This window comes from Pogona vitticeps, chromosome 12, assembly GCF_051106095.1.
Source record: "Pogona vitticeps strain Pit_001003342236 chromosome 12, PviZW2.1, whole genome shotgun sequence".
In the NCBI taxonomy this organism is placed as follows: domain Eukaryota; kingdom Metazoa; phylum Chordata; class Lepidosauria; order Squamata; family Agamidae; genus Pogona; species Pogona vitticeps.
Window position 1 is genome coordinate 12,370,205 of NC_135794.1, and position 23,845 is coordinate 12,394,049.

Genomic DNA, 23,845 nt, shown 5'->3' on the forward strand with positions numbered 1-23,845 from the left:
GCGATGACGTCAAGCGCGCCCGCTCCATTCCGAAGGCACAGTCGCGGGCGGGGAGAGCAGGCGGCGTGGGCGGGGCCTGGAGCCAAACGATGTCGCGGCCATCTACAAACCATGGCAACCGTATCCATGGCTGCAGATCGCCTGCCCAGTTCCAGGCCTCCTTGCTCTACATTCTCTCCCCACAGCTCTTGCTTGCAGGCAGGAATGCACCCGGGAGAGCTTCCCTGTTTTTAGCTATAATACTCTGTTTTAATGATGTAAGGCGCCTTGGTTCCATTCTTAGGAGGAAAGGGTGATGAAAACATTTTAAATAAATAAAATAAGTAAATATTGTGTGTCTGCCTGTCTTTGCTAGTTTCGTTTGAAGGCACAGTGGAGCTCCAATGAATGGAAAAATAGGAGTGACTGCCTGATTCCAGCTCTTGAGCCTCATTGTTTGAGCCTCCACAGTTTCAGAGATCTGAGGAGGTGCACAACGTGTCCCTCGGCCACAGAAAGATCAAGCTGTGGGTTGGCTGGGACCACGGTGGGCTTTTAGAGGACAGTCAATGGATCTGAAAAACAGTCTCAGGGCCTAACACATTCTGAGACTTTAAAATCATGTCACTTTGAACCTAACAGTGTCCATTTTCTCTGACTACAAATCCCACTTTCCTTCAGATCTAGGGTTGCCAGATACATGTGTACAAAAAGGAGGACATAGAAAGCCATAAAGGAGGACAATGGAGGACATATTGAGGGGGGCTCTGTGCACGGGGTGGGGGGATGTCACTTTTGGAATTAGGTATTGGGGAGAATAGCTCTTTGATCATGGGGCAATACCATAACCATTCAACCTACTCAGTCTTGAAAGGTCATGACTGGGAAAGTTACATTTTTGGACTACAAAACTCAGAATCCACTGGCCACTGTGTTTTCGTGTTTTTAAAAATGTTTGAAAATAAAAACAAAACAAAAATCTACATATACACTTACTGGGCTCCCAGGACCAATGGAGACAAGCTATTCCTTCCTTTAATGGAGACCCATCCCCCTTGTTTTATTTATTGATTTTTTTTATTTTAATAAAAGCATAATAAAGTAAAATAAAAAGTTTAAAAAGTTGTGTGACAGGTTTGAAACACTTTATAAAAACCAGGGAAAAAAACAGAAGGCGTGGATTTCTCTCAGCCTGAGAAATGCAAAGAATGGAGAAAATGGATTTGCAGACAGACAGACAGACAGACACACACACACACACACACACACAAAGCCATTTTCTCCACCCTTTGCAATTTCTCAAGCTGAGAGAAATCCGCTTGTGTGTGTGTGTGTATGTTCCAGCTCCCACAAGCATAGGGGATAACTCTGCATATGCTCCTGGACCTGGAAACACACTCTGCACATGCCCCAGGGTTGGGGGGGCGGGCAGAAGGGGGGGATAAAAGTGCCTCCTGTTCCCCGGCTTTAGGAGGAAGGAGGGATGGGACCGGCCCCTATTTCCCTGTCTTTGAACCAACTACACCCCAAAGCCCAGAACAGCCTCCCCTCCAGCAGGCAAGCAAGTGCACTCACTTCACTCCTGTCCAGGTTTCCATCCATCCATCCATTTCTCTCACACCTTCCTGCCTTATTAAGCTCTGGGCAGGAGCAGCCATCCACAAGCCAGGGATTCATTGCTCAGGGCTGGAACAGCCCTAATCAATCAAGCCACCTTATCTCCCATCTCTGAAAGAACCAGAGGATTTACAGGTGCCTCAACCCAGGAAGTAAAAGGGAGAGGTTTGGATGCAGGGGTGGGGGAGAGGGAGGAGTGGGGTGAGATACAAAAGCTGGACATTTTGACGTTTTTTAGTCTTGCCTGTCGGATGGAGGACATGGTCCTGAAAAGTAGGACATGTCCTCCTTTTGCCGGACGTCTGGCAACCCTATTCGAATCATCAAATCCTGTTCTGAAGATTATGAATTTTTTCTCTTTTTTTCCCCTTGATAACAGATCAAGACTCAGTTCTGTATTTCGGAACAAAATAATACAACGCATGGCCAAAGCTCCAGTGGGAGATCCCCAGGGTAACACTAGTATATACGAAAATATCTCTGTTATGTTCGATCGCAGGCTGTCCATGAGTGTAATGAAAATGGGGAAGAAGGCTAGCACCAGGATGCATTAATAGAACAGAACAATGCGTAGGCTACATGGTTTGCACTGCTTCCAAAAGAGGTGAATGTCAAGTTTTTGACTGACCACATGATACAAACCCTGCTTGCAATTAGTTCCTGTCTTTTCTGCTCCCAAAGTGGCTTTTCCCCCTCTGTCACTGGGACCTTCTCCTTTCTCAAACTGACATGATGCAAAGGGGCCCTCTCCTCTGTTGTTATTTTATTTTCTTTAAAATATTTTACCATGCTTTTCTCCTTCAAAGGGACTCAAGATGGCTCACATCATTAAAATATAATATTTAAAACTAAAACCAAAAGGTATACAAAGGCTAAAAAAGAGCACACTACAAGGTCAACAAAAGCCTCCTGGAAAACACATTGAAAACAGAAAGGCACAAGCATCTGTTTCAAAATCCCACTTGGGCAGCCAGTGAGGGAGGAAAAGCTTGACTGAAGAGAAAGGCCTTGGCCCGCTTCTAGGAGGACAGCAAAGATGGGGCCTGCCTAGCCTCAAGTGGGAGGGAGTTCCAAAGTCTGGGACAAGCAACACCCTCTCCTCTGTCTCTGTCAGATGCACCTGTGAAGGTGGTAGGCCCAAGAAAAATGCCTCTCCTGATGATCTGAACCCCTGAGCAGATTCACAAAGGCAACCACGGTCTTTAAGATAGCTTGGACCGAGGCCACTGAGGTAAGAACCAACACTTTACACTGTGCCCTGAAAGGGATCAGCAGCCACGGGCGCTGCTGAAGCAGAGGGGCGATTTGATCCCTGTGACAAGCCTCAGTGAACCATCTGGCTGCTATGTTTTGGACCTGCAGAAGTTTCCAGACACTTTCCAGAGACAGTCCCAGGGAGAGGGTGTTACAGAGGTCCCCCAGTCCCGGTTGGCAGCCCAGGGCTGGTCCATGGCCTGAGCCTGACCCTGCACGCACTCACCCCCGCACAGCCCGTTTGCGCCTGTGTGCGTACTCCAGTGTGCCCATGTGAGTGTTGTGCAAGCATGCCCAGACAAATGCAGTGCTGCCGTTTGCACATGTGCTTGAGCAACCCCTGTAGCGGTCCACTCTCAAGTCTCTACCAATACAGGCCTCCAAGAGTGCTCACTACTGTTCTTCACTTGCTGCCACCAACCTATCCTTAGTACTCACAAAGGACAAGTTTTTTTTTCAAACAAATAAAGTGTTTATTGATTTGTACAAAATAAAAAGGGTGAATCACAGGTAATGAATCAAGTTGTTAATCACGTTTCTCAATTACTAGATCACACAGACTTTTCTCTCACTGACTATCTCTCTCAAATCTATCTCACTCTCTCAATTAACTTCTCTCATTTTCTCAAACTCCCCAAAACTCTCCCTTTCACACATCACACACACCTTATATAATACAGCTCCTCCCCCTTCTGCACCACCCTCTGTCCTCTCATTGTCTGAGGTTCCCCTGCCCAGCTGTGACGGACAGGTGAGAGCAGAGCTGTACACTACACCCCCGCACTCCATGCAACCACCATGTCGCGTTTGCACATGCGCACAAGTGTCCACGCGCCCAGTGTGAGTGCCACACTGCTGTTTGCACATGCGCATGAGCGTCCCTGCACCCCATGTGAGCACTGCACCACTGTTTGTGAATGTGCACAGGCGCCCCCACAAACCATGAGAGCGCTGCACTGCCATTTGTACATGCGCACAAGCGCCCCCGCGCCACATGCAAGCACCGCCCCACCAATTGTGCATGTGCACAAGCACCCCACACTTGTGTACATGCACAAACAGTGGTGTGGCACTTGCACAGGCGTGTTCGCACTTGTGCAAGAGAGCGCAAAAGCTTGTTCACACATGAGCATGGGCGCGGTGGGTGCCTCGCCTCCCCCAGCCGGTCTGCGGGGTGGAAAAGGTTGGAGACCCCTGCTCTAGCCAGCAGGTCACTAAAGCACGTGTCCCCATGGCCGGATGAGACCCTCCAAGCTTTCTGGGCAAGCATTGCAACCAGCATGAATGGTAGTGGTATCCGCCCAGATAATGAATATTAATGAGATATCTGCATGGACCAATGAGAGTGTTGGTGAGGCGGAGTCACAAGATATAAGAGTCACTGCTGGAGGAGGAGAGGGAGAGATTAGAGTTTTTGTGATGTTGGAGTCTGGGTGAGGGAGAGTGGTTGTTGAGGAGGAGGAGGAGGAGGAGGAAGGAGAATGTTTGGTTAAGAGTTAACAACATGCTTGTACTGTCATCACCCGTAACAATAAATAATTTCTATTTGGTTCTTTTTAAATGACACATTGCCTGGACCTCTATCCTGAAAGATAAATAGTGTTGATGTAATCCAACAGTGGCAGCTGAATGACACATAGCATTCGGTTGGTGAAACCACCAGGGGCCACAAGAGATCCTGATAACGGTGAACTCCCAAATCAGTCCCGCCACCCATCTATTCCCCCTTTCCCTTCTTTTCAAGTAACCCAGGCAGGGATGACACTTCTCTGGTGACATCGGGTTTCAAATTAGTTTAAACTAGTTTATGTCCCCAGAGATGAGGCCAGTCCTGCACGCCTTACTTGAGAGCAAGGAAGAGAAGTAACGGATTGGGGTGTGTGTGATTCTATCGGGGTTCTTTCTCAGTTGTGAATCGTGGCGTGCTTTGCAAAACGACTGTTCAGACCTTTGATATTTTGTATTCTGAAACGAGGAAGGACCTTTCCATCATGTTCTTTTTCTATAAAAAGCTTTTCAGAAATGTAGTTGCCTCAGGCTTGACTGGAGGGGGAGGATCCTTGGACAGGCTCCTGGGCTGAACCTGGGAAGTTTTACCCCGCTTTTTGGGCACGTAACCCCTCCCTGGCTCCTCCTGAACTATATCAGGGGGACACTTGCAACGCTTCCCCCACCCTCCAGCATCCACCACCCACCCAGCCCTGGACTCTTTTCTGGCCACATGTATTCGCTTTGTGCTCCAACTGGGGGATTTCTGGGACTCATCCGTTGGCATTCTCCCTGTGCTGGCTGGGCGTCCCCAGGGAGGCAACCTTCTCCTGGGTTCTTGGATGCACCTCCTTCCCCCATTTCCCTTTCGCCCTGGAGTTGGAGAGCCCTTGGGCTGCCAACCAGGAAAGAATTGGCAGAGGCAGGCCCAGGAAGGAATAGCGGTGAGAAGGCGAGAAGAGCAGTGTGACGTCCTCAGAGTCACAGAGCGCGGTGACTGAAAGTGGATGTACAGAAGGCATATTAATAGAAATAGAGCAGGAGGAAGTGACACTTCGGAGACCGGCTGAAGTGTGTATGTTAGACGAAGGAGGGGAGGAGCTGGACTTGATACTATGGGAAGATATAAAGGGGGAGGGAGAAGCGCGCGTTTTCAGTTGGATTACAGATGGAGCATTAGGAGGAACCGTGAGTCGGGGGGTGCAAACGATCCCTCAGTAACCGGTGCAAAGGGACTTGGATTCGACCAGTTAGAATGGACGGTGGTCGTCTACCCCAGCAAACATCCTGGAGGGAGGAGAGTGATCTGACCTGGTCCCTCTTTTCAGCAGAAACCACCAGAAGGGGACTGGGCCCGGCACCCATGTTGTGGGATGGTTTGCGTGGTGCGGAGTGCCCCCCTGAGACCTCTAACCAATCGGGAGCGTTTTGGCCCGGCTCCCTTTTGAAGGATAATGGATTGTTACCAGACGTTAGAGTTAAAAAATACAAAGTGTTACCAGAAATAAGTTTATTGGATCCGTTCGATTCTGTTGAACTGAACGCTGTTAAAAATAAAGAAGTTGTTGGTGAAAGCTTGGATCAGCCTCCGACTCTTTTTCCCGCCTTTACAACCAGAGCGTCCCCGGCCGAAGAATCCCATTACAAGCGGGCAAGACTCGAGGCAGGACCAGAGGAAGGGAGGGAGCTGGGCACGGGAAGGCTCCTTGTCTTGCAGGAAGGATGAAGAGTGTGAAAGCTTGAACCAACCCAGATTCCCTGTGTGAGCACCGATGGTGGTTTGAGACGTGAGATGGGCCGTGAATCAAACCCCAACCAGGCCGAATTCTTCAGCTCTCCAGAGGAGTCACACCCTTAGAGAAGGACTAGAAATGCTTGCCTGGGACCACCGTGGGTTTTATTTAGAGGACCAGGAGCAGACCTCAGACCCACATATAAGTCAGGAAAGGGCCGGGCAGCCTCTGCTGAGAGGACATCCTGGAATGATGGAAGCCGACTTGGCCTCCCGGGTCTGGTTCCCTGAGAGGCAAAAGGCGCTTGGGCTTTCCTCACGCATCCCAGAGGGCTTCCTGGGATGGGATGTTGTGATAAACAGGGGGCAGTAAACAAGCCAGATCATAATGGTTTTAAGGATGATTAAAGCAGCCTGCAGGCCAGCAGCCTGCCCCTCCTTGGCCATCTTGGGCCACCATTACATGTCATAGAAGAAAGAAAAGCCCTCTGTCCCCCCCTAAATATTTTCCCTCAGAGTGAATGTGGTCCTGAGCAGAAAAACATTTTTTTTTTTGCTTAGTTCACTCCTTAAAACGATTTCAGTCATTTTATGTTAGTATCTTTTTCTGAAGATGACAGTTCTGAGAAACCCCCAGTCGCCCTCGTTACCAGCCCGGCTGGATGGGAGATTCTGGCCATGGACAGCCAAAACTTTCCTGACCTCTGGATTCATTGGTTCCCCAAAAGCCCACCCCCCATTTCAAGTTTGCAAGGGGATAAAGAAGGAAGTAATGGTGACTCAACCTGATCTGCTTGTTTAGGGAGCTCCGGAAGAACGCAGAACAAGAGCCAGCAACCTTCTTCTCTCGTTGGCCAAGGGTCATTTCAACGAGGTGATGTTCTGTCTCCAGAGCATCTTGAAGGAAGTGGACATGCCGCTCCACCCCATGCTGCTGAAGACCATCGAGAACATCGCCTCTCGCTACGGTCTGCCCCTCTCGAGTTTTTATTCCATGGTTGTGGGTTTTGATGTCCTCCTTTCCCAGATGGCTTGCGGGGAGGGGAATTGGGGGAGGACTAGTGAACTGAAGAAGCTGGACCAAAGGTGCCAAATTCATGAGACCTCCATTAAAATTAGAAGTGGGAAGGGACCCCCTTTTCCCCAACTGCACAATGTCCAACTAATTGCAGAAAAGCCCACCCTTTCCCCAGTGTTCCTTATTTGTTCTTGAATCCCTGGTGGAGTGTGGTGTCTTTTCTACCGGACCCCCTCGCCTTGCTGTTTTCTCTGCTTCTACCTTGGGTCTCAAAAAAGACTCGCCCAAGCTTGCCCCGGAGTGATGTTGACACTGAGCTGTAGCAGAAAGCGGCTACAGCGTGATGCATCCTCCTCCTCAGAATGCCCGTTGCCTTCCCTCGAAGGAGTGTTTGGGTTGTGCCTCTTAAGCTTCCTGCTGGGCTTCACTACCCTGTTTGATTTCTTCCCCATCACATCTTGATGGAAATGAATGAGTAGATCATGGTGTGGGTCTTTTTCTCCTTTTGCAGCTCTCCGGACCGTCCCCTACATCATCACAAGCTTCGTCTACCTTCAGGTCATCCTCATCCTTGACCTGACAAGTCGAGAGAAGGTGGCCATCTGTTCTGGTGAGTGGGGAAACGGATCTCTTCCTCAGGAGTTGGCCTAGGGGTCCTCCCCATTCCTATCCATCTGACGGCCTTTCTAGACGGAGACCCTCTTCTAAAAATACAGACTTTTGTGCCGAGGTCATTGGCATATTCCCCACCATCCCATCTTCCCGTCTTCTTCCTGTCTTGCGTTTCCTGGTGACATTCCTGAGACTTGCTCCAGCTTTTGAAGAGAGAAGCGGCTTTCTTCAAGGGCAGAGAAATTGATTGTTCAGTGATAGAAGGGGAGGAGACAAATGTAGGATCCACAAGATCCCCAAGTCTAGCTGGAAAACCAAATTAAAAACCTGTTGGAGCACTTTCAGAACTTTCTCATGCCTTGCATGAGTTTTTCAGACACATTCCTTCAGCCCTTCCGTTGGAATGTCTCTGGTTGTCTCTGGTTGAGGTGGTAAATCTTTTCAAAGTTGCAAGTAGGACAGCTCGTTCTTTGCACAAAAGAAGGAAGAGGGCCCTGAGAAGAGACAGAACCGGTGCAGAGGTGAAGGGGGGTTCCGGCGGCCTCCGTGTCCCCGCCGAGACGCAGCCGTCTTTTCTTCCAGGCAGTGTCACCCTCTGTCTCAAACAAGGACCTTGTTTTCCCTTTCAAAGATGCCACAGGTCATTCCTGGGGAAACCCTCATGTGGCATGTGTGTGTCTCTGTTTTTGAGCTCTGCAGAAGAGCTCTGCTCTGGTTTTAGAACGAAGGGATGTGGAAGCAGGAGAGGGAACCGATGGGACGTGGCTGGAAGAGGGAAAAGACCAGGAAAAACACAGGCACCCCTCAGTTGCTTTTTGTCCCTCCTCCCTGGCTTGGGTCGCCTTCCTTGTCTAATGGAGCAGACGTACGGGGGGGGGGGAGAGCCTGCCAGCCTCCTGGGAGGAAGGGAGCAGAACGGCCAAAAGCAACACACGAGGTGCAAAGGCCAGATAGAGCAGGTCGAGCGAGGCTTCTGCCAACCTGGGAGAGGGGAGTCTTTTTCGGTCTTGCTGCTCCCTGCACAGGAAAGATGCTCGTGTCTCTGACATGAAAGGGCTTCCCTTGCCTTGGCTCTGGTCAGGAAGGGCCAACTAAGGGGGAGCAGCGCCTTCCCTCTGACTCAAAGCCAATCGGGAGGGAAGGCGAGACGTATTGCCCTCACTTGGAATAGTTGCTGGGGAAGGAACTGCAATGCAAAGATTGCTCTTCCATTGGGTGGGGGGAGGGGGCAAACTTGATTCTCCCCTCCCAAGTGATGCCTTGCATAAAGAATTATGCGTCCAGATGATGGGCTGCTTTGCCCGGTGACTGCACAGCTGGGAAGAATCCTGTCTGTCCAGAGTGCCGGGATCTTACGGTCACCATTGGTTTCATCTCTGACGAAGACCAGCAAAGCTTGTCCTGGCTTAAGATGAGATTCCTTCTCCTCTGGAGATGGATCCGTTTCCCTGCATTGATTGAGGGGCCGAACCCTAAGGAGGTTCTTTGCATTTCTCTCTCTTGCAGGTGAGCGAGGCGGCTTTGAAGGCTCGGTGGCCCATGTTGGCCGTTCTCGTTCGCTACCGGCCACAGCAGGATGAAATTCTAAGGAAGTTCCCGGATGTCATCAAGGAGAGCAGGATGGTGGACGCTTCCCTCATGGCCAAAGTAAATGGGTAGTCACGGGGGGAGGCGGGAAGACATTCTTTGGAGACGTGTGCGCTTGGGAGGATGATGGCACAAAAGTGCTCACCATGGTCTCCCTGCTTGGGCTTGTCCTGGATCACCAAAGCCAGGCCATCCCTTCAGCTGGCAGAGGCAGCCCTACAGAGGAGAGTGGAGACGCCAGGATTTTTTGGGGGTGGGGGGGCAGTGAAACGGCTCCAGACCTAGGAAGACGTTTACAGGCCCTGAGCACCAAGGGTTGCGCACGGGGCACCATAAAGAGCACCACTGTTGCTGGGTGGGAGAGTCAAAAGATGGTAGTTCAACACCCTCCCCCCCGAAAGCCTTTCTGAGCTCTGGGAGAATAGGAAGGGCCCCCTCGCAGGCTTCCTGCCCAGGAAGCGGTCCTGCTGCTCTTCAGCCCCGGGGGCTCAATTTGCATGGCTGAGAAAAGGCACACCACCAAACAGACACTGACTTCTCTCTCCTCCCCCCCGCCCGTGTTTTCTTTTTAGGGACTTTACTTATTCCTAGAAGTCTGCGTGGACTGTCATCCCCCAAACCTCAAGAAGGTGTTCTGGACTCTCGAGAAGTCCATGTTCAGCAAGGCAAGTCAGAGAAGGCTCTGATGGGGATCCCTCCCACCCAAAACGGAAGCCCCCGTTGGTTGCTCTCCACATGTCTGGGGGGTGGGGGTGGCCGTTAGAAAGAAATCAGAAGAGTGGCACCACTAGGTGACACTGCCCAGAATCCTCCAGCTGACACAGGGATGCGGGACAGTTTTCACCCCATCCCAGAGCAGCCTGAAAATCATCCCAGTGCCCAAGAGCTTTGCTGCTCTCACTTCTGGTGATCTGGAGATCTCTCCGGCCTCTTCAACGTCATGGAAGGGAAGGGTGGATCCCATCGCCACAAGGAGAACATCATGGCTGAGATGAAGACGAGGGCCTAGAGCCGTGGGTGCAAGGCAGAAAGGTCTCTCTGGCTTTCCAAGCCAGGAGTAAAAGCAAAGTCTTGCAACCCGACACAGACAAAGGGTGAGGGCCCAAACATTGAGGGGGTTCAGAGGAAACCATGCAGTCCGGACGGAAAGTGGTTTCCATGCCCAACCAAAAAGAAATTTACTTTTTTTGGACTACAGTAAAAATGACCATTCTGGCTGTGTGACGTTAGCTCTATAATCCAAAAGAAAGAGGAGGAGGGGGAGGGAGGGAGGGAGGAAGGAAGGGAGGAAAAAGAAAAGCATAGGGGGAAAAAAAGAGGAAAAAAGAGTCCCAGAGGGCTTCCTGGGATGGGATGTTGTGATAAACAGAGGACAGTAAACAGGCCAGATAATAATGGTTTTAAGGATGATGAAAGCAGCCTGCAGGCCAGCAGCCTTCCCCTCCTTGGTCATCTTGGGCCACCATGACATGTCATAGAAGAAAGACAAGCCCTCTGTCCCCCCCTCAAAATTTTCCCTCAGAGTGAATGCAGTTCTGAGCAGAAAACATTGTTTTTGCTTAGTTCACTCATTACAATTTCAATCATTTTATTATTGAAAATCTGTTAAATTATTGTTATTCTTATTATCATTATTATCATTATCATTAGTATCATCATTATTATTCTGATTATTATTATTCTGATTATTATTCTTATTACTATTCTTATTATTATTAGTTTGATTGGTATATCCATCTGGCAGCCAGGGCCCCTCTGGGGCCAAAGTGGTCCAATATGGAGGTCCACTTAAAGAAAGGTAGGTGGGGGGGCGGAAGGAGGGGGGAGGCGGTTCTTTCAATCTATCCTCCCAGGGCTTGGCTTCCAGGTCCAGCAGGGGGTTCGACTCGATGGTCTCATCGGCCCTTCCAAGCCCATCATCTTAGGACAGATTTGCCAGGCTCTGTTTCTTGCGCTTCTTATTGGTAAACCACCGATCCCATGTTCTCCCTTTCAGAGCTTCAGCATCAGGTCAGCATCCAGTTGTAGGGCCAGGAATATGCTGATGAGGCTGCTCAAGATCTGCTCCGCACAGCTGGAGAGAGCAAGACCAAGCTGCTGGTCCCTCTGTTGATTGAAGAGATGCTGAAAGAGGTAAGAGGCCATGTATATATGTGAAGGAGAGGCTATATATCTGGCCTTTCTTTCCTCATGCTGGGTATAGCCTGCTATCCTTATCATAGCTTTCGCTCTATCCTCTTTTATATTTTCTATGATTAGAGTCAATTTATTTAATACTCCTTGCATTTCTATTTTGTCTACTTGCTTAATTTTAGATGCACCTTTTACTTTATCTAGTCCTATTTCTTTATTCTTCCATTTCTTAGCTAGGGTTTCTTGTTGCTTGGTTTTACCTAGGGGTGCAGACACAGAATTATCAGCTCTTTCAGTTAGCTGCATCTTTTCCTTAGATACTACTTCTGCTACCTGCAGTTTACTTCCCTCCAAATCAGGGGTGTCCAACCTTTCACCTTCCCTGGGCCACATTAAAAGATGAAAATTTGGTTTGGGCCGCATGGGGGGGCAGCCCTAGCCTTCCTCTGCAGCCCCGTTCCAAGCGCGCTTACCGGCAGCTGCGATCTTAGCAGAGGCTGCCAGCTTCAACTCCGGCGGCTTTATGGGGCTGGGAGGGGGTCCGCCTATTGATGAGGATGGTGCAATGCAGTCACGCAGCCCCCCTGTCCCCTCCCCTCCCACCTTCCTTCCTTCCCTCTCTCTCCCTCTACTGTTGTGACATGCCCCGGCCACATTCTGGCCGCAAGTGCCAGCGGTGTAACTTGAAAGTTTGGAATTTCTTTAAATATAAAAAATTGCACTGGGCCGCATTACGAGCTGACCTTGGGCCGCATGTGGCCCTCGGGCCGCAGGTTGGACAAACATGCTCTAAAGTCTTCAGTTTCACTATCTCAGGATAGCATGATGTTTCCTGATCCTCATATAAGTTTCCTTCTTTTCCAGGAGTCATCACTAAGGAGTTTTCTTTAGTTACAAGATCTGTGTCTATACAGGTTTTCTCAGGACTTTCAGAGAATAATAGGGTGATATATTGACACTCTTTTAACCAATCCTTTAAGCTATTATTCTCCTTCATCTCCTGGTTAAAACTCCTTTCATTGGGCTCTCTCATACCTTTACAGCTTTCTTCTACCCATTTATTTCTCTGACTCTCTAGCAAATTTTTTTCTCCCCCATGTTCTCTAGTTAGTGTAGTGGGTGTGTTCTGACTATCTTGTGAGCTTACATATATGAAACCACCATTAACATGTATCATCTTACTCCAGTCATCTCTGTCAACTGTAGACCTCTCTCTGTACTCAAAAGGGATATCCATTTGTTTGTGGATATGTTTATCTACCTCTCCTGCAAGTTCAGGTGATTGGCTGACACTTATACCTTCTTCAGGAACCTCACTACTTCCATAAAGATTTTCTATCTTTTCTGTCTGTGAGCGTGTGGTGATCACATTAGTCTTAATATAATTAATCAAATGCAAACCAATTTAACAAGGCATATAAATCTGATCTGAAACAGCTATTTTAAATTTACCAGCCCACCCTTGATAATTTATATGTACTTCAGCTGCTGGTAGCTTAATAACTTATGTCCCAATTCCTTTAACTGACATTTTCTCATTTGGAACGATGTCTTCCTGAGGAATAATATCTGTATGGCATAGTATAGTAATCTGAGAACAAGAATCTCTCAATGCTAGATATTTGATATTATTAATATAAATATTGTCTCCAGCTGACTTCATCCATTCCTTGTTGGTTTTAATATAATAGCAGTGACCAATGTCAGTTAAACTGTCACTCTGCTGTTTTACCTCAGATCTTTCATCCTGCTTTTGTATACAGTATACCTTTTTAGGTACGACTCCTGCTGTTTTCTGTTGTCCCCTTTCTTTGTTTTTAACAAATTCACAATTGGAAATGAAATGTTCTGATTTCCCACAACCAAAACAAGTTTTTAAATTTCTTTGTTCATTGTAAGGGTTTCTGCCTCCCCTTTCTTCAAAACTTTTATCCTTCTGCTGGTACTGCTCTGAGGGTCTCTCTCTAAAATGACTTTCATCTGAATTTTTGTTGGTTTTGTGGAAATCTCTAGTTTCTCTTTTTCTTTCTTCAAAATTTCTGTCTAATTTTAGTTCAGAATATTTTGAACTCCTAATCTCTGATATTAAATCTGCAGATTAAATATCTTAATTCAGCAGGCAAAGCTGAATAAAATTGTTCTAATCCTATGAGGTGCTGCATATCCTCCAAAATTGTAACATGAGGCACCCTCCTGTCCCCTTGAGCCCTCATAATCCTGGCCCTCTTGGTCTGAAAGTTCCTCTTCCTGAGGTAAAATCTGACCTTCAGCAAGTTCCATAACTGCCTTCTTCCCTCTCCTGGAAGTCATACCTAACTTTTTTTTTATTAAATTGGTAGGCTGTGTTAGAGATTTAAACTACTGTATGTAGCTTTCTTTTGGCAGATTAAGATCACTACAGGTTGTATTTTTGGGTTTCAGCCTCGCTGTTTCTTAGTGTCTGTTACTTTGTATCTCTTGGTCTACAGACACCCAGATTTTCCAAGCAATATTTTTCTTTTCTGATAAGCTTTAGTTATATTCACCTCAGCTGTTCATCTGGACTCAGGCATCCACTTTATTTCCCTTTTTGCTCCCTCTCCTCAGAGCTTTGGGATCTTAAAGCTGGATCCTTTCTTGTCCTTTCTCCCTCAGCTTGAGGTAAACTCATTAGAAATCTCCTCAGAGTCTTTTACTTGTTTTTCTTATTAATAAGTCCTAGTGATTTGGAGTCCTTTTCAAGCTATCCCTTCAGCTCTAGGGCCTACTTCACTTTGACTATTCACTATTCAAACAAGTTTCCTAGAGTCAGAGATTTCTTTAGGCTTTCGGGTTCCTTCCCTTTGAATCCCAGACACAGAAAGCTTCTCTTTATTTTTGCCTTACTGGATTTATTTTTGATTCATGGCCAGCCTAATAAATGTCACTTTATGTTGACTCACTGGATTTCATTCGAATCCAACCCGCTGCTCACCACTTTTGTGACGCACCCTAAGTTTCCCCGGTTTATTTCTCCACACAACCCGGATTCACTTTTGGGAGTGACACTTGTTTTCAACCCTTTCCGCTTCCACCAGAGGATTTCTCCTCACTCTGTCAAATATAACTCTTCAATCAGTATTATTCAATCAAACAAGGTTTATTAAAATGTTCATAAGTAAATCATATAAAGTAAATCATGGATGGACTTATTTCATTTAATCAATCAACTGTGCTTTAGTAACATTTATATTTGCTTATGCAGAATCATGTTAATACAAGTATTTATTCATTTCTTTTCTTATTCATTTCTTTCTCTGTCTCTCTATCACTCTTCACTAACACAAGACTGGTCCTGAGTGAAGTCCTCTCTAACTCCTAACTCATTTCTCTAACTCTCCACCCTGACTCTAACTGTCATCCATTCTCTTAAATATCCCTAGTTCCGCCTCTTCTGTACAGCCATTGGCTCCCGAGTCAGGGTTCCATTGTGATGGACAGGAGTGGTTCTTTACCTGTCCATCACAGATGTCTTTAGTCGTAAAATATGGGTGAAGAGGGACTATGTCAAGGGCTGATGTGAAACCGGTTGGTTTGTTGGAGCAGAGTTGGTGTAAGGTTGCTAGATGCGGGCCCATAGTGCCGACAATTACAAATGGTGCGATGAAGTGCAATGTAAAGAATCGTGTAAGAATTGGGTCGTCTAATTCAGTGGTTCTTAACCTTTTTGAAAGAAACGCCCCCTTGAGCCATTGAGGAAGTTATCATCGCCCCCCTCCCCGCGGTGATATCTTGTTTGTTTGTTTGTTTGTTTGTTTGTTTGTTTAAGACACTTAAATGCAATGACCCCTGAAAACAAAATTCAATTCCAAGAAAATGAAATGCCCCCCCCAAAAGTAACATTTAATGATTTAGTTTCAAGCGAATTTTAAGATGCAAAAAGAAATATAAAAAGGGCATAAAAGCAAACTGCAATGCAGGAACGAAAAATTTCAAGACGAAAACTCTGAAACTAAATTAAGATTGGAGGAAAATATATATTCATGCACACTGTAAAGAGGCTGCAGCCATCTTCACAGGTTTGGCTTACTCCAGCGCCCCCCTACTGCTCCCTTCTGCTCCAGTGCCCCCACACCACCCCTTTTCGTTCTACCGCCCCCCTGAAAAATGAAATCGCCCCCTGGGGGGCATTATCGCCCACGTTAAGAACCACTGGTCTAGTTGTCTACTGAGAAGCCACCTCAAACTCATTCTGTGATAGACTTTCCAATGTAGGGGACTGTTGAAATAAGGCTGGTAATTACAGTTCCGGCTCAAAATGACATCTGCCCCCCATGGTAAGATGTAGGCTATGAATGCTGTTAGTACTGATAGAAGAAGAAGTAGGATTCCTAGAGTTGATGTGCTTGTATTTAGGTAAGAGCCACACAGTACTCTAACCCTCGACTGATGTGGAGGTAGAGACAGATGAAGAAGAAAGGGGCCCTGTTTGCATGGAGGTTTTGGAATAGTCATCTGTAGAAAACTTCTCAGAAGATGTAAGAGACAGAATCAAAGGCCAATAATACGTCTGCTTTGTAGTGTACAGTGGTACCTTGCTAAATGACAATCCCGCTAAATGACGAATCTGCATAACAACGACTTTTTGTGATCGCTACAGCGATTCGCAAAATAGTCATTCCTATGGGGGATTTTCGCTGGACATCGATTAGGCCAGTGCTTCACAAACCGTTTGTTTGCAAGACGCCGATTTTTTCGGCTTCGCAAAATGGCTGCCCTGTGTTTTCCGGACCCGTGCTTCACAGGGCAGCCATTTTTACAGCTGATTGGCGCTCGCAATGGCTTCCCTATGGGCCATCTTCGCTGGACTACTAGGTATTTTCCCCATTGGAACGCAGTAAACCAGGTTTCAATACATTCCAATGTGGAAAAGGTTTTTGCATGACGACAATTTCGCTAAACAGCGATTTTCACTGGATGGATTATCGTCGTCATTATTTCCATAGTTGAATAACAATGTTGATTTTTCAGGTCAGAGGTTCAAGCAGGTTTGATGGAAATTATGCACTTGGGTTTTTTGTTGCTTTATGGTTTTTTGGGGGGGGTTATTTGGTTAGCGTCTAATCCGTCACCATGTTTTGGTGAGGGGGCATTGGTTGTTGCTTCTGGGTTTGGGTGTGGTATTTTGGCTGAATGTGGTTATTCTTCTATTTCTTTGATTTTATTTTTAGTTTACTTAGGGGGAACGTTGGTAGTGTTTGCCTATTCAATTGCGCTTGCTTCAGATGTGTCTCCTCAGGCCTGAGGTAATTATATTGTAGGGCTGTCCGGTTTTGGGTATTTTTTTGATTGTCATGATGGTTGCGTGGGTTATTTAGATTTAACTGGAGTGGGGGGGTGAGTTGGCTTGTATATTAGACGCTGGCTATGGTGGAATTTCTATGTTGTACTCAGCTGGGGGGCTGATGATGACCTTGGTGAATAGGGATACTACGTCAAAGCTAATCAGTCTGTCCCCAGGCTTGAGTATCAGGGTGCTGATCTTGCTTATGAAATGTCCTGAGACTTTGATGTAGGATGAGGTTTGTCCAATGTGGGTCTTTACCAGGGTGGCTATATATTTTGCTAATTCTTATTTCGGGGAGCTGATGGCACTTACAATGGGCCTGAGTGGGGTTGAGTCTTTGTGGATTTTGGGATGTCCATATAGTCTTGGTGGGAGAGTTTCTGTCTTGCAGGTTCGTTGAAGGACGTTGGGGTGCAGGGAGGAACTCTTGATCTGCATGTTTGTTTGTTTTGTGATTTTGTTGGTTGGCACCTGTTTCAGTTTTCTTTAGGAGGTGGGGACTAGAGGTTCCTTGATTTCCTTGTATTCTTCTGTTTCCATGATTACTGCAGCATTGCCTTTGTCTGCTGGCAGAATGATGATGTCCGGATCTGAGTTTAGGGACTCGATAGCATTTCTCTCCTTTTTTGTTGTGTTGCTTTTGGGGTTTTTTGCTTTTTGTAGGATCCTTGTCACTTCACATCTTATTTCTTCTGCTTTTTGTTCTGGAAGATGATATAATGCTGATTTCAAGTTGGCAATGATGTCTTCCACAGGAATTTTGCTGGGTGTGACTGCAAAGTTTCCTCCTTTGGCTAAGACCGAGGTTTCTTCCGGAGAGAGTTGACATTCAGATAGGTTGATGATGATGCGTGAGGTGTCTAATGTAGGTTTATGCTGGCTTGTTTGGCATTTGTTGAATTCCTGTTTTTTCATTATATCTATATAACCAAAAGGCTTAACTTTTGAATGGGTTCTTGAATCAGAACTCTATGGGACAAAGTGCCTGCTTTGGAGGAAGATGGACAAACCCTTTTAAAGATCTGATTTCTAATTTAGAAGCAATGCCCTAAAAGCCATGCAGAGGAGATAGAAGGTTGAAAGGCTCCTTTGTCTGAATATGATAATGAATCTCCAGTTTTAAAAAGTGAAGCAAAAGCTGCTCTGAAGGCACTGGGAAGAAATAAATCAAGAGGAGCAGGCGGAATACCAATATTTCAAGCTAAAGAAACTGAATCAGTCCGAATCCTAACAAGATGATTCCAACAAAGATGGAAAACAAAACAATGGCCCACAGACGGGAAACGTTAAATATTCTTTCCAATCTCTGAGAAAGGAGATGCCAAGGACTGTGATTACTATGGGGTCATTGCAGACTATGAAGAAACAGAACGGTTTGCTTTCGGCAAAGGTACTGGACAAGAGGGTATTGGATCTGCTTATCTGTTCAGCCTGTAGAGAATGTATCACATAGAAAACTGGATAGACTTAGAAGGCAGAGATGAGAAAATGGGTAGAAAAAACATCAGTAACTGAAGCGATGCAGATGACAGCATTTTCCTGACAGAAAGCAGCCATGATTTGAAATGACTTTGAGAGAGGAAAGTGCCAAAGGAGGACTGCCGATGAACATTAAGAAGCAGAAAAGTCACAACTACAGAAAAACTACACAACTTTGATGCTGACAATGAAGAAAAGTCTTAAAGATTTGGTATTATTGATTTAAATTATTTTTACCCTGCCTTTCTCCTTAAAAAGACCCAAGGTGATTTACAACAATTAACATTTTGATGGTTTTTGTCTTCCTTGGTTCAGTCATCAATCCAAAGGGAGACTGTAGCCAAGAAACTTGCAGAAAATGGAGACTCAGAAGGGCAGCAATGAAGGAAAGGGAAAAAATCATCACGTGTAAGGATGTGTCCCTGGAAACCAAGGCCAAGATCATCCACACGTTTGCATTCTTGATCACTAAATGCAGGTGTAAAAGGTGGACAGTGAAGAAAACTGGGGCTGCAGGAGAGCTTTTCAGATCCCCTCAGCCCCCAGAAAGACAAACCAATGGATCCTGAAGCAAATCAAGCCTGAATTTCCTCTGGAAAATAAAATAAAATAAACTGAGGCTGTCATATTTTGGGCACATCATGAGAAGGCCAGACTCCCTGAAGAAGATCATAAATCTGGGAGGAACTGAAGACAGCAGGAAAAGAAGGAGACCCAATATGAGGTGGACTGAGTCCCTCAAGGAAGCCCCATCCTTGAGCTTACAAGAGCTGAACCAGGCTGTGGAGGACAGGACCTTGTGGAGTTTGCTCCTTCGTAGGGTTACCAGAAGTTGGAGGCCACTTGACAGCCAGAGAAGACCAATAATCTCCACTATATTCGCGAAGGCTTTCACGGCCGGGATTTAATGGTTGTTGTGGGTTTTTTGGGCCCTTTGGCCGTGTTCTGAAGGTTGTTCTTCCTAACGTTTCACCAGTCTCTGTGCTGTCCATGAAGGTGAAGTCTTTTCTTTCCCCGGTTTTAGGAGGACGATGCTATCCGTGCTGCGGCGTTCCATCTCTTCAGTGCCTTGGCCACCAGGGCCAAGTGGGGGTACAAGACCTTCTTTACCAATCAAGTGAAAGAAAACTTGGTACTCTTGCTCATCCACCAGGGTGACCCCAACCCCAAAGTCTCAGAGGTAGGACTGGAGCATTAAGGCATTGGTTACATATGCATAGTTCTCTGTTTTCCTGCAAAATTTATTTTTAAAGTACAGTGGTGCCCCGCTATGGGGAAACATCGCTAAATGAAACGGAAAAGCCCGCTCTTCGAGGGGGGCCCTGCTGCACGCCCAACCTTGCTGGAAGGCTGGGCTGGTGAGTGCGGGAGACGAGGCTTCTCCCGGACCAGCACCTCAAGGACAGGAGGCCCATCCGGGAAGTCAGGCTACCTCCAGCCTGGTCAGGCGTCAAGAGGTCCTTTGGACAAAGACGGCTGAATTGGACAAAGACGGCTTCAAACAGACTTTTCTAAAATGGGACTCAATGTGATCTTGGGCTAGATAAAGATGAGAAGCACTCAAGCTGGCCTGATTTTGGAGGAAAACCTGTAAATCTACCTGCTGGCATTATGGATGCTTTACGTGTGTATGGTGCATGCCTTATCTTCGTATGCGTACATCCGAAATTTGAAAGTCCATTCTCTGTCTTTTCCTCTCCTTTTTTAGGCATGCAAAATGGCCTTTTTGCAGTGTCTGCCCTTTGTGACCAAAAGACACCTTCAGCAGCTGCACCAGACCACCGAGAGCGGCAACATAAACGCTCTCTGCCAACAGCTAGTGAGCAAGAGAGAAGGGGGGGGGGGAAGAGAGGCTTTTGGACCGGGAGTGAGAAGGCGGGGCAGGGAGAGGGAGTTGAATTAACCAAGCCTAAGTAGACTGTCATTGCTAGCTAATTTACTGGCCACATCTTTCCGAAAGCTTCCAAGGGGACTTTTAGTATTTAAAAAAACAAAGTTGAAATCTAAATCATAAACGGTTGCAGTGTTTGAAAAGCATGACACGAGTCACCTATTAAAACTCCCCAATGAAGAAAAAATCTGGTTCTGATCTGGTTCCAAGGCTACCCCTTGACAGCCTTCTCTGGGAGGTTGCCAGGAACCGAATCCAGCTCCTTCAGCCACACAGGGACGAGAGGACGCACTCCCTCGTCAGCCACAGAGACTCAGGGTGATGTATGTAGTGGACAGAGTGGTGGACTAGGACTCCGGAGGCCTGGCTTCCGATCCACACAGCCCCCCAGCCATGGAAGCTCACTGGGGGCTTGCAACGTCCCAAACCACTCCTTTGATCTCTCCCTTCAGTTGAAAGCACTCCCGGGGCTGCTATAAACCCCTTCAGGGCCCTCGAAAGGGCCTGGCAGGAGGGCTGGTGGTCAGACCAGGTTTCCTCAGGCGCCAAAGCGAGCAACCGAGGTCAGCTCCGGTCGTCCCATCAGCCTTTTTCAGCTCCGGTCGTCCCATCAGCTTGGCCGAACGGGACTGTCGGTCACTGTGGCGAGGAGACAAGGTGCTGGGTCACATTGCACCCACACGCCTGGTCGTGCCACACCACGGAGGTGCAGCCGGAGGATTTGTCGATTAGATGTGACAAGTGAGGAACAAACAAGACAGAACCCCTGAGAGGAATCTGGCCATTTTCATAAGCTGGGAAATGGATGGATTGGTTTTACTGACATGTACAGTAGTAATCAGGAAAACACACCCAAAAAGTGACTCTTAAAAGAGAGGCAACACAGCATTGTGAGGTATCGGCCCAAGACTTGAACAAAACCCTTGCCGTCACCCTTAGGAGTATTGTTGTGTTCTTTTGACCATGGATTTGGGCGGCCCAATGAACTGAAGTGATTTTTACATCCATCTTTAGGTCAAAGAGTGCCCTCACCTCACCATGGGCCTCCAGAGAGACATTCTGCCCTACTTCCAGAGCAGGCAGGAAGAGGTCCAACGGAGAGCTATGGAGATCTCAAGTAATCGGACAGTCCTCTGAGCACAGCAGGGCTGGAAGGGACCCGGTGGATCCTCCCATCCAGCCCTTCTCAAGGAGACCCGGCGGGGAATTGAACTCTCAATGAGAGGACTGGACCACCGGGATGGACAGCAGTTCTAAGGGGCAAGACGGTCTGTTGAAGGATCTGAAGGGCCCCTCCACAAATCCCAGAAGTCAGGGAGGCCGGAGGAAGGGAAGAGATGCCTACGAGGGTCTCAAAACCTCCAAGAAGTGCCGACCGGGCTCAAATGTCGCCCAGCTACCCTCTACCCCAGTCTCCTTCCTCTTCACTTCCTTTGAAAACTCTATGGAAGTTTTTGCTCAGAAATTCGTGTGCTCTCCAGGGGGTCAATTCTGTCATCTTCGGGTCTTACTAGCTTCCTCTTCTCCTCTATCAACCCCCCCACTTTTGTTTTGCTTTTTACATCGAATTCTTGCTACAAGCAAGGATAAGGGATCTTTTGAGCAAAATGAGTTAAAAATGTCTTGGGCAGGACAGAAGGCAGGCCTTCTATAGGTGTAAGTGTCACCATGGATTCCCCCCCTTAAACCCCGCCCCCTAAAACCAAACAAACCTTCAGGGAGTTTCCCACCCTTCCTGCGGAATTAAGATGTGTTCTGGGCATCCTTGATGGAGAGTCCGGCAGAAGACCTTCGTAGCATCCTGGTGACCACGTGGAAGCATTTCCCCTTTGCCTCGGGGACAGTTCCATAGCCTCCCAGCTGTGATTTCCCATCATCTGCTTTGCCTTGTCAAGGCTGCAGCCGCAGGGGTGCCCAAGGTCATTCGCTGGCCCTTTAGCACGGTCGCACCCCTGAAGGCCAGCCTCGCAGGAGTGGTTTCCTCTGGACGGTCCAAAGACCTGGACACAGTCCGCAGCTTAGCTTCAAAGGCCCCATCCCATACCCTTCCGTTCCCACTTTATCTTCTTTTTTTTTCTTGTATATGAAAAAAGGACAACCCCTGCTCATTGAGGGTTTTGGAAGCGGCCTCAAGCAGGATGGGTCGAGCTCTCTCTCGACTTCCAAGGAATCCCATCTAGCAGCTTCTGTGGGCAAAGGGAGAATAGTTGGAGGGGCCCTTCCTTTCGGTCCAAATCCTCCCCAGAACCCGGCCTCAGGAAAGGCCACCTGACCCTCTGCTCCCTTCATGCCTTTCCCTTAGGAGCCCTCCTCCAGAGCACCCCAGTCACAGCGCTAGAAGAAAGAACGCTGCAGCTTCTTCTGACCGGTAAGGCACGGGAGCGATGGGGGCGATCGGGTCTCGTTGCCCACCTCAATACTCTCCCCTTGCTGAAAGAATGGGTGGGTCGTTGGGGGGAAGAAAGGGAGGGAAGATGAAGATTCCTTTCGCTTCCAAAAGGAGGCCCCACCATAAAATACGGATTTGACCAGCCATTGACCAGCCATTGGATTCTGGAGGGTCTGGAGGAAGTCCAAGCATTGAGCTCCCGCTTTGGCTGCCTAATGGTTTGATCCGTGGATGCTTTGCCCACCTCTTGTTTCAGGGCTCGTGCCGTTGCAGGGGGACGCGGGCACGAACCTGGAATTGGCAGTGGATGCTCTGGAGGACCACATCCGTCGAAAGTGGGCACAGGTTCGGGACGACGCCACAAGTGGAAGCCGCATCACTCAGAATTCAGCCACATGGTACCGGTGGCTACTTGGATTTTGCCGGCACTAAATGTATGTGGTTCTAAAATGGTTTTCTATAATTTTAAAAGCCAGGGTTGGTTTTACATGGCGTTCCTGAAGTACTCCACCAAGGTGTTGTGGGAGAAAAGGCCAAATAACCAACTCTGGCCGTGGTGGTGGTGGTGGAGGAAGGAGCAACTTGAGGGGAGGTGGAGGTGGCGGTGGTGGAGGTGGAGGTGGCGGGGAGGGTTCAACAGCAGCAGAAGAGGAGAAGGTAATTTCTCCTTTTTTACAACCGTTTTTCTCTGAGCTCCTCCCGAAAGGCACATCTTGGGCATGCATCAGGGTTGGACTGGAGCCGGGAAAGTGAGGGTGCCGGGTTACTCCACAAGCAGCCTGAATGGAGACCTTTTTCCTTGTGTGATCACACCGCTAGATCCTTAGAAAGAAGGGTTAATGTGCTTCATTGACAAAGGGGGGAAGTGAGCTCAAACGTTCCTTGGAAACATCATTAGGACCCTCCAGGGCCTCTCCGCAGACTTTCCATTGCTTTCTTGCTCTTTTCTTCTTCCAGGCCATCCATCGAGAGCAAAGGCTTCACCCCATGAAAGAGAACTTCTACAGCCGGGCATTCGCCAACCATCGGACGAGATCCAAGAACTGACTCGTGGGACTGGAGGAACAGGCTGACGGATTCGATGTTGAGAAAAGAAGGGAGAGGCTCAGGTTTGAGGGTACCAACTCCTCGCCATTTCTCAGATCCTCCTCTGGCCTAGAGAAGGTCAGGTAACCATGAATTCTGCAGGTTTGGTCCACCGCTGATCTTCTCTGAGGAACTGGAATCTGTCAGGGATTGAAGGCAGCTCTTCTTCCTAAATGTTCTTTTGTTGAAAAATTATTTAGATCATTGAAGAAAAAACGTGAAAGCAAAGGAGATGCACAACCATAGGTTAAAAAAAACCAAAACAATAAGATGAA

The 23,845-nt window shown here is 47.7% G+C and overlaps 1 long non-coding RNA gene and 1 pseudogene across 3 annotated transcripts in view; one reads left to right on the plus strand and one right to left on the minus strand.

Moving 5' to 3' along the window:
* The first annotated feature begins 10,035 nt into the window (after positions 1-10,035).
* The window catches only part of LOC110089860 (uncharacterized), a 28,698-nt gene continuing 14,888 nt past the window's right edge, over positions 10,036-23,845 (plus strand). The window contains exons 1-4 of one of the 2 annotated variants that reach the window (XR_012081530.2): positions 10,036-11,420; positions 22,398-22,463; positions 22,741-22,918; positions 23,442-23,653. This is a non-coding gene — a long non-coding RNA (uncharacterized LOC110089860). The remainder of the gene's footprint in view (positions 11,421-22,397; positions 22,464-22,740; positions 22,919-23,441; positions 23,654-23,845) is intronic. The other variant, XR_012081531.2, reaches the window with a different exon arrangement.
* On the minus strand, positions 13,912-16,531 carry LOC140702426 (cytochrome b-like; annotated as a pseudogene). The gene is made up of 3 exons (XR_013538988.1): positions 16,511-16,531; positions 15,599-15,976; positions 13,912-15,136 (listed from the first exon to the last, which is right to left on the minus strand). The product of XR_013538988.1 is annotated as a cytochrome b-like (transcript).